The following is a 10,134-nucleotide window of genomic DNA, read 5'->3' on the forward strand; positions in this document are numbered from 1 at the left end:
TCCTGGGCTACACTCCACGGCTGTTTATTTAAAGGCCACAGAACACTTTAGCACTATTAAGACGCATGTTTCAGAGTAAATGGAAAAAAGGTCTCTCAAAGGGAAAAACAGGGCTCCGATTTATTTCTGCTCACCAATTTGTTTTGCCAGCGAACCCCCTTTGTTTGCCCCCTTGGCCCCGTTACCTCCATCTTCCCAATAAGAGGAGATTCACCCACTCATGGCCCATCAGCAGCTAAACAGTCCCCTCCTCTCTAAGCCCTAAGAACTGGTTGCTCCTCAGACATCACCAGTGACCTAGGGAGTCCTGGGCTTGTGTGGAGGCAAAGTTAATCACCTGGGATTTTCCCCTTCTTGGAAAAATGGGCAGTGGGATGGAATTATCTTGCCTCCAGTTCCTTAACTATTCTTTTCTCATTACAGTTGATTCCAACTCTTCCCAGCTGTTATTGGCAAAGTTATCAGCAGCATCTAATGTTGACTATGTGCCTTGGGGGCAGGGACTTGTTTGCCCAAGAAGGGTTGGAAGTGGGTTTGCCTGACCCTGAGGAGCCCTGACTGAAATTCTCTTCCATCATTTGCATATTGGTGGGGGTGGGGCCTCCCAGAACAGAGATCCTTTCCATTTCCAACTCCAGCACCATTTCAAGCCATCTACCACAGAAACTTTGAGGATGATCATGGTGATGGTATTTAAGAGCTTATTCAGTGCCAAGCACACTACTAAGCACTGGGGTACATACAAAGATAATCATCTTGGGCACAGTCCCTGTCCCACATGGGATTCCCAGTTTAAGTGGGAGGGAGAACAGGTAATGAGCCACCTTGAAACTCATCCAAGAGCTAAAAGGACCCCTCAAGGCAGCATCTGGTCCAGTCCCCTGCCTCCAGCCAAGAGAATGACTAAACCACCTGGGACTGGTAGATGAGAGAGTGAGAGCAAGAGAGTGCATGTGAGGGGTATGTGTGTGTTTTTTATACTGGAAGGTCTCCAGGGACAGGGACTCCATTGCTGGTTCCAGGATTTAATTCTGTTTCCTCTTGCTTCTCACAAAACCTGCCCCCTAAAGGATGCTGAGAAGAGTGAGAGGAGAAAGAGGAAGGAAGCCAAATATTTAGACTGTGAACCCCATGAGGAACAGGGACTGTGTCCAACCTGATTCATTTGTATCTACACCAGCACTTAGAATAGTGTTTGACACATAATAAGCACTTAACTAATACCATTAAAGAGGTCCCAACAATCAATCAGTGGTTTATTGAGCACTTGACTATGTACAGAGAAGTGTATTAAGTTCTTGTGAGAGTTCAGTACAACAGAGTTTATGAGTTTACAGTCTAGAGGTGGAAATTTGGAGAGGGAGCAAGGAGATGCCAAGGCCATCAGAGAGAGGGCCTCCAACCCCTTCAGAGAAACTCATTCATTCATTCAATAATATTTATTGAGTGCTTACTGGGTGCAGAGCACTGTACTAAGCACTTGGGAGAGTACAATATAACAATAAGCAGACACAATCCCTGCCCACAGCACAGGCCTTCCCAGATCCACTTAGTAGATGGAGGGGAAGGAGGAAAGGAGGGGCCTCTCTGTCTTCTGCTCCCTGAAGTCTCTTGCCCATAGTTAAGTGTGATTTATTATGGGCATAGGAAGAGTTCTGCCCTCCCCCTTCCCTCCTTGAGGCCCTCCCTTGGGCCCCCTCTCAGGGGGGAGGCAAGCAAATAGAATTCTCCCCAAAGAGAGATCCCACCAGAGGCCATCTACAGACCCTCCCCACCCTCACAGCTACTGCCAACCTGCCAGCAGCCACCCCTGCCCCTCTCCCGCAGCAAGTTCACAAACAGTGGCTGACGGGTGTGTTTCTTCTTTCCAAAACATTTCTCACCCGCAGAGGAGGGAGGTTTTTGCTTTGTTTTTGTTTTCTGTTTTTTCTTTTAAAAAACTTACCAAGAATCCAGAGGACAATTGATGCGTCCCAGCAGCAGAAGGCGGTGGGAATCCCACCCGCCCCGACCCCAGCAGAGGAGAGGCCCTCGTCTGGCTGGGCTGGGGGAAGGGCCGCCCCACTCGGAGTCGGTCTTGATTCTCCTTGGTTGTCCCAGTGCACTGAGAGCGTCCCTCTGGCATCCCCAGCCCTGTGACCAGAGAGGCTGCTGTTCCCTGCCCCTAGAAGGTCGGGCTTCAGTGGGGAGGCTTTCACCGGCTACGATTTTTTTAACGGTATTTGTTAAGCATTTACTATGTGCCCAACACCATACTAAGTGCTGGGGTAGATGCAAGATAATAATAGATACAAAGACTGTGTCCGATCTGATGAGCTTTTATCTTCCCCTGGGCTCAGTACAGTGCTAATAACATTAAAAAAAAGTAGTGCGAAGGAAAATCCCAGGGCATTGGCACTGCTCATGATTTCAGCCTGGCTGGTGGGGTGGGCCTGCCCCCGCCCCGCTTCCCAGAGGGAGGACAAGATGAATTCAAGCAGCCTGGGCAAAGCAGTCCTCCTGAGGCCCACAGTGGTCAATGGATGCAGGTGAAAGAAGGGTAGATCAGAAGCTGTGTTGGATGGGGCCTGAGGCTGATCCAATTATCCTGTATCTTTCCCAGCACTTAGCACAATGGAAGTGCTCAATCAGCTCGAAACGAACACCATCTCCCCTCCTCCTTCCCAGGCCTTACAGCATCCTCAGGCTCGGAACACAGAACCAGCCAAAGAGGCAAGAGGAGAGTTGCGGGTGAGAAGCAATGTGGCTTAGTAGAAACAGTCAGGAGTCAGGAGACCTGGGTCCTAATCTTGACTCTGCCGCTTGTCTGCTGTTTGACCTTGAGCAAGTAACTTATCTTCTTGGTGCCTCGGTTTCTTCATCTGTGAAGTGGGGATTAAATACCTGCTTGTCTTCCTCAGATTGTATCGAATGGGACAGGAACTGTATTGTTCTAGATTTCCCACTTTGCTTGACACATAGTAAGCACTTAATAAATACCATAATTATGATTATTTTTGTGGGGGCCAGGATACCTGGTGCCTAGTCTGCCTCTTCCTCTGTCCTTAACCTCTCTGGGCCTCAATTTCCCTATCTGGAAAATAGGAAGACTCCATCCCAGGCCTCCCTAACTCCCAGGGCAGTGGGAAGATAAAATAACAGGAAAATTGTGAAAGAACTTTGAGCTTAGAGTTGATTTACATATTTGATATTTCAAATCAGTGCTCTTCCCCCTGTAAAATAAAATGGGTGTGGGGCAACAGGGGCTCTTGCGAGCCTGGACATCTTTTTTCTCTCTTTCTCTCTCTCTCTCTCCTTCCCTCCCTCTCTCCCCACAAGCCATCTCACTTAAAGGTTTTTGCAGTGTATTGTATTTCTTTCCTTTGCCAAAATGTGCTTCCTGCTCTCGAGCAGAGTTAACAGAGGGTGACCCACAGCTTCCTCCTTTTGGCCCCCAAGTGCCGGCCACCGCTGCTTGGGCCAGACCCCGTCCCCCCACCCAGGGTTGGGACCATCTGTCGGAGGACTTCCTGAAAGCCACGGCCAAGTCAGACCACACCTGCGGGGTGAGGGGGAGGAGGACAGACAGCCCCAGGGAAAGTCTTGCCTGTCCTCCTCCCTTCTCGCCCAGGGCCACAGGTTTGGTTGGGTCGGGGGAAGGGAAGGAGGGGACACGAGCAAGATGCTGAAAGCCAGAAGGGCTTGCACACACTGAGTGGTGGAGCAGGGCAGAACAGGCTATTGTCCAGAACAGACGGCTCCTGCTGTTTAGCCTGGCCGTTCCTCCCTCTGAGAGAAAATCAGGACTTGGCAGCTCTAAACCCTCTCCCACCCCTGGACCCGGCAGGTCTTCATTCTGGTAGGCCCAATAGTCACCTCACTTCTCCCAGGAACACAACTCACACGACAGCAGCAGCAGGAAGGGATCTGCTGGGGAAAGGGAGCCCCCTGAAGTCTGTGCACCCTAGACCCTGGCCCATCCTTAACTCTGCCACTTGTGGGCAGGCCTAATACACTTAGGACCCACAGGAAACTGCCCCGAGAGTCAAGACAGCAGAGCTGACCTGAGGCTATGTAGTGGCCCGCCTTCCGGGCACCTCTATCACAGAGGCACCGTGGACAGGAAACGAGGAATCCTTCTGGGGAGAATTTTCCCTGAATCTCAGTCTCCTCTCCTCATGGTTGCCCTGCCATGGCACTCCTAGCCGCAGTGTGTGGTAGCTGGGGGCACAATTCTTGCCCAGGAAATGGTTGGCTCCATCTTCTCCCCTCCCTCAGTGAGCTGAAGCCTGCTCAGTGGACTGGAAAATTCAAACGACTTCCTTTCCTTTGTAATTGGAGAGTTTCCCCATTTCCTGCATACCCATCTATTGGTTTCAAATGGTGAGACATTCTCCAAGGCCTCAGCCTTCACGAGACCAGGCCACCACACTCTCCTCTCTCACCTCTCTAAGCCCTTCCACCACCCTGCCTGTGACTTGGACACCAACTGTCTTCCTCCTCCCTCTGCCTTTCCATCTTCCCGACTTGCCTTCCCTGTGGATTCAATGTTCAGGGCTTCTGCTTCCGAGACTTCATATGTGGGCAGGGAACATGTCTATCGACTCTGTTGTCTTGTAGTCTCCCAAGTGCTTAGTACAATGCTCTGCACACAGAAAGAGCTCAATAAATACAATTGATTGATTGATTGATTGATCCCCATCAGGACTCCAAGCTTGAAATCACTAAAGTGTTCCACTTTAGAGTCAAAGTTAGAGAATATATTTATGTTTTCCAGTGGGTGCTTAGAAGATGTCACCTCTCCCTACCTCCACTGGTCCCAAAAAGTCTTCCAGCCCTCGTGTAGCTCTTGATCAAGAAGATGTTCTGTAGACAAAATTTATTTGGGATGGCAGGAGTATTCCTGGAGGTAATATGATAATTCATATTCAACACTTTTCCTTTTTACTACCCTTTGCTCTCTGAGCCAACTCTGAGCCACCTGTTCCCTGTCTTACCACAGCCATTCCAAAAGACAGGGAAAATTGGGGGTTTACACCCAAATTTTGGCTGGGAAACAGAGAAGCGGAGTTGCCAGCAGCCACAAGAGGGAGCCTGTATCTGTCATTAACACCCTCCTTAATTCCACACCCACCAAAAAATAAAAAAATAAAACCCAACAAAATTGAATCTTTAGGATTTAAGATTTGAATGGGTATTTTGTCAAATAATTAAAATTAAAATTCCTTTCCACTTACAGCCGTATCGGTTAATGATCGTGCCTCTCATTCCTCAGAAGGCGTGTGAGGAGCAGCGAGATCCCGTGGCTAGAACATGGGCCAGGGCATCAGAGGACCTGTTTCTAACCTCTGCCCGGTCACTTCTCTGCTGCTATGTGACCATTTTACTTCTCTGTGCCTCATTTACCTCATCTGTAAAATGTGGATTAAGACTGTGAGCCCCATATGTACAAATGGACGGTGTCCAACCTGATTAGCTTGTGTCTACCCCAACGCTTCGTATAGTGCCCGGCACATAGTGAGCGCTTAACAAATATCATTTAAAAAAATAAAGGGGGGTGGGGTCACGGGAATCTCTCTGACATTTCTGGGTTAGACAGAGCAAAGTTATTCACTGGATTTATTTGTAAGTTACGTTTGTAGGCCCCTTCCCTGGAAAATTGCAACCTAAGCACATCCTCTTTCTGTCTCCCACCTCTAATTCTAGGAAAGTCGGTCCTCGGAGAGACTTATTGACCAGGACCAGAAGCCCCTCCCCCTGCCCTACTTTGGAACTAAAAGAGGTAGGATTCACCTATGAACTTGGAAGTATATCCCTGAAGTACCTCACATTCATCCTATCCCCACCCTACAGCACTTGTGTTCATATATATCCTTCTACTCTCCCATTTCCCTTATCTGTAATTTATTTTAATATCTGCCTCTTCCTCTAAACTGTAAGCTCCCGTGGGCAGGGATCACATCTACGAACTCAATTGAATTAATAATTGTGATGTTTGTTAAGCGATTCCCATGCACTAAGCACTGTACTAAGCGCTAGGGGAGATACAAGATAATTGGGTCCCATATGGAGCTCACAGCCTAATTAGAAGGGAAGAACAGGTTTTGAATCCCTCTTTTGAAGATGAGGGCACTGAGGCACAGAGAAGTTAAGTGACTTAACCAAGGTCGCACAGAAGTTAAGGGTAGAGCTAGGAATAGAAAACAGGTCCTCTGTTTTCCAGGCTCGTTCTCTTTCCATTTGCCATGCTGCTTCCCAAGGATTACTCTCCCAAGCACTTAGTAAAGTGCTCTGCACCCAGTAAGTGCTCAATAAATACAATACCATTGATCGATTCTTTAGAATCCTCCTGGTCCATCCCTCACTATCCTTCAAGCAACCAGCCCAAAATGGTGGAGAACTCTTCAGTCCTGAATAAAGATAATCCCCAGGAAGGAAACCCGGAAACCCTTCAGCCTTCCGTCATCCCTGGTCTTGGTTTCTAACTTTCTCTCTGGTCAGAAAGTTCTTCCTAAAGCCTAACCACTCACCATCTTTCTGGCTAGAAAGTTCTCCCTAAAGCTTCCCTCTCCAGTCACCAAAGCCCTAACTGTGTCTCCTTTGCTTAATTCAAGTTGCTCCTCAGCAGTGTCTTCTAGCCACTGTGGCCAACTCTTCCCTTGAGTGGAGTGCAGCCAGACCGGGGGCGACTTCCATAAGAGAGACAAAAGCTTTTGGGAAAAGTCTTGTCTAGATACTAATAAAATGACTGAGCAACTCTGTGAACATTATGAAGTGCTAATGGCTGCTGCCATTGAATTAATAACAATCAAAAGCTAGTCTAAACCCCTAAATCTCCCTTCGTAGTTCCTCAATCCCCTCGCAGGGTCACACCTGGAGAGTTTCCAGTACTCTACCAATCTCGGCTACAGGAGGGAGCTTCAAGCAGAGGCATATCCATTCCATTCCTAGCTTGGGCAGTGGCTAGAGAGTGGAAGACAATTTACTACAAGTCAAAACTTACCTGTGTTGGGCAGCAGTGGAACAGGAGAGAGTTGAGGGTGGAGACTTGAGTTGACTGTGTGGAAGGAGGCAATGGTAAATCACTCCTGTATTTTTACCAAGAAAACTCTATGGATACACTACCAGAACGATTGCAGACGGAAAGTGGGACTCCCAGTGCTTAAAACAGTGCTTTGTGCATAGTAAGCGCTTAACAAATGTCATCATTATTATTATTTCTGAGAGAGATGTGTCCATGGAGTTGCTATGGGTCAGAAATGATGCAACAGTAAAAGCCAAGATAGAGTCAATATTTCTGACCTCTAAACAGACAAATTTCTTTGCTCTAAGGCCAAAGGATCTTTTTCTAGCAGATTAGACAATGAGGTCCATATCTATTTTCAATTTATTAAAAATATAATTATATATATAATATATATTACTATAATCATAAGTATATATATGACTAGGCAGAACCATGTTCTTTTGTTGTTCAATTTATTTTAGTTTGTCCTCCAAATAGAATTGCCAAGTCCCAAAGGCAAGAATTGCATTTTATACCCACTAGGGCATTCACAAACACTAGTCCTTTCTTTACTCTCATCCAAACCGCTTCCTTGAGAGGTGTTCTAGGCAGATGCTAACCAAAGGTCAAGAATGTCAAGCCTCTCGATAAATGGACGAGGCCCCACTGAAAATGGCCCCTTTACTGGCCAGCTGATGTTCTTCCTTTTTTGTTGGGGGAGAAGGATCCTCAAAAAGCATCATGACACCCAAAAGGGATTGTGCCCTATCACCGGGAAACCAAAGGCTTCCATAGTTCCAACGGTGACCTCTTCCCCTAAAAGATGGAGATCAAGGAGTCACATCAGAACCTTAGCTTTCCCCCTCTTTGCCAATTCCTCAAGTCCCGCAGCAGGTTCTACTTATTACTTCCCGTGTGGCAAGCAACCATGACATGGGTCTGCAATTTTCTGACACTAATTGTTAATTTCATGCACGTGATTACAAGCTCTGGCAAAATGGAGAGCTCAGACTATAACAAAATGCTTTCCTTGCTGCCAGCAAAAGACCTCTGTGTTGAATTTTCATGTGTCTGCTCTCTATCTGCCAAAGAAATGTCAAGATAAATTCCTTGAAGATGGCTTTATGGTTTTAACTCAAATTTGACACTGACTTGTTCTAAAATTTCCCCCTCAAAACCCTACAGCTCCATATGAATGCCGATTGACTAAAGCACTGTAATAAAGGTCAAAGGATAGTCCCTACCTTGAACCTTAATCCTTTGGAGGCTGTCAAAAGGATGAAGGACTACTAATAGGATACAGAGGCTGCCCAACCGGTATTTCTCAATGTAGCTCAGGGATGGAGGGTCTCTCTCTCTCTCAATGGATTGGGAGTGCCCCTTGGACAAAATCCAGCTCCACTTCTGGCCCCTTCACCTTTCCTGACCAGAGATCGATCAATGGTATTTATTAAGCATTTATCATATACGGAACACTGTACTAAACGCTAGGAGGAGTTTGGCACGCTAAGTTGATGGATACAGTATCTACCCTTGAGGAGTTTATGATCTATGCCAGGGAGGGTCACAAGAGAACCACTTGAAGTGGACTTAAAAACGACCCCTGAAGTCCTTCCATCTTCTACCATCCACATCCCAAGTTTCCCCAACCAAGTAGATAATGAATTTCTCACCTTGGCCTAACTTCATAATAACAATAATAATAATAGTAATGGTATTTGTTAAGAGCTTACTATGTTTCAAGCACTGTTCTAAGCGCTGGGGTAGATACGAGTTAATCAGGTTGTACAGTCCCTGTCCCACATGGGGCTCACAGTCTTAATCCCCATTTTACAAATAAGGTAACAGGCACAGAGAAATTAAGTAACTTGCCCAAGCTCACGGCAAACTAGTGGCAGAGCTCAGATTAGAACCCAGGTCCTTCTGACTCCCGGGCCAGATCCACTAGGCTACACTGGTTCTCAACTTCATAATGCCCTGTCCCCAACTCATCCAAATTCCCCAAATGAAGCTAAATTCAAATAATTTATCTACTGCCTTCTTAGAGTTAATCCTGGAAACTTAATACCAATCTCACCATCTACTCTTGTAGGAAATCCAGGGACTCTCTTGTTCAAAATCCAGCTCCATTCAAGGCATTTTTCATCTTTACTGGCCAGAGATGCCATGGGAACAATTAAACTAAGTCAACCCATCAGACGCAATATACACATTCATTTTTATTGAAGAAATACAAATGGCAGTTACCTACATTTCAAGTATTTTCCTAACACTATTCAATGGGTTTTGCTGAAAATCTTAAATCAAGCTATTACTAAATTCCAAAGATTCTGTAAAATCATAGAGATGGTCAAACACTACCTGGAATGTTTTTTTTAATGCTGAGGGCTTTTTTTAAAAAAACACTCTAATCAAATATGAGTCATGTCTTCTCTTCAACTCATAACGCCGATCGACGGTAATGTATTACCATTTTTCTTTGCAGTTTAAAACACTTTTAACTGGAGGAGAGATGAATTCATTAAAGCAAGCTTTCCAGAAAGGGCATGCTTGATTCATTTGCATTAAACTATCAAATTAAAGGAATACCATCTTGTAATTATATTTCCTTATTACCATACCCTAATCTGACCTTTTCAGTTTTTACCTGCTGCAATTCTTGTACAAGACTTTCACCAAGCCTGCAATGAAGTGCCTACTAGCATACTGCCTGTGGGTTTTCCCCCACCCAAATTAAAACAGGAAGCAGAATGCCTGGTTATTTTGCTAGGCTAATGTCTTACTTTAAACCCTGCCAAAATAATAGTTAGGGAGATTATTATTTCTCCAACTCCCTCTCCTCCACCACCGCCCTCCCCACAAAAAACCCAACACTTATTTGGGCATCCAAATAGAGGATATGAAGATATAACTATAGCATGAAACTCAACTTTTGGCCTTAGGAGTTTGACAGATCTTATGATAGAATTACATCTAATTCTGTTTGAACCAAGTACAAAAGATGGAAATGCATCTCCTGTCCACAGAGAATTTTTAGATATTTCAGCAAATTAACACTGCTACAGAGGCAAGATGATCTTATGTGACATCCTGAAACAACTTGCTTCATTCAGACCCTTTGTAATGTTTGATTTTCTACCCTTTTTAGA

The 10,134-nt window shown here is 45.8% G+C and overlaps 1 non-coding gene across 1 annotated transcript; it reads left to right on the forward strand.

Annotated features, from left to right (window-relative positions):
- The first annotated feature begins 6,834 nt into the window (after nucleotides 1-6,834).
- Nucleotides 6,835-6,972, forward strand: LOC114811458. The gene has a single exon (XR_003759161.1). It is a non-coding gene; the product is annotated as a small nucleolar RNA SNORA7 (small nucleolar RNA).
- Nucleotides 6,973-10,134: the final 3,162 nt, after the last annotated feature.

The sequence above is a fragment of the Ornithorhynchus anatinus genome, chromosome 4 (assembly GCF_004115215.2).
Source record: "Ornithorhynchus anatinus isolate Pmale09 chromosome 4, mOrnAna1.pri.v4, whole genome shotgun sequence".
Classification (NCBI taxonomy): Eukaryota; Metazoa; Chordata; class Mammalia; order Monotremata; family Ornithorhynchidae; genus Ornithorhynchus; species Ornithorhynchus anatinus.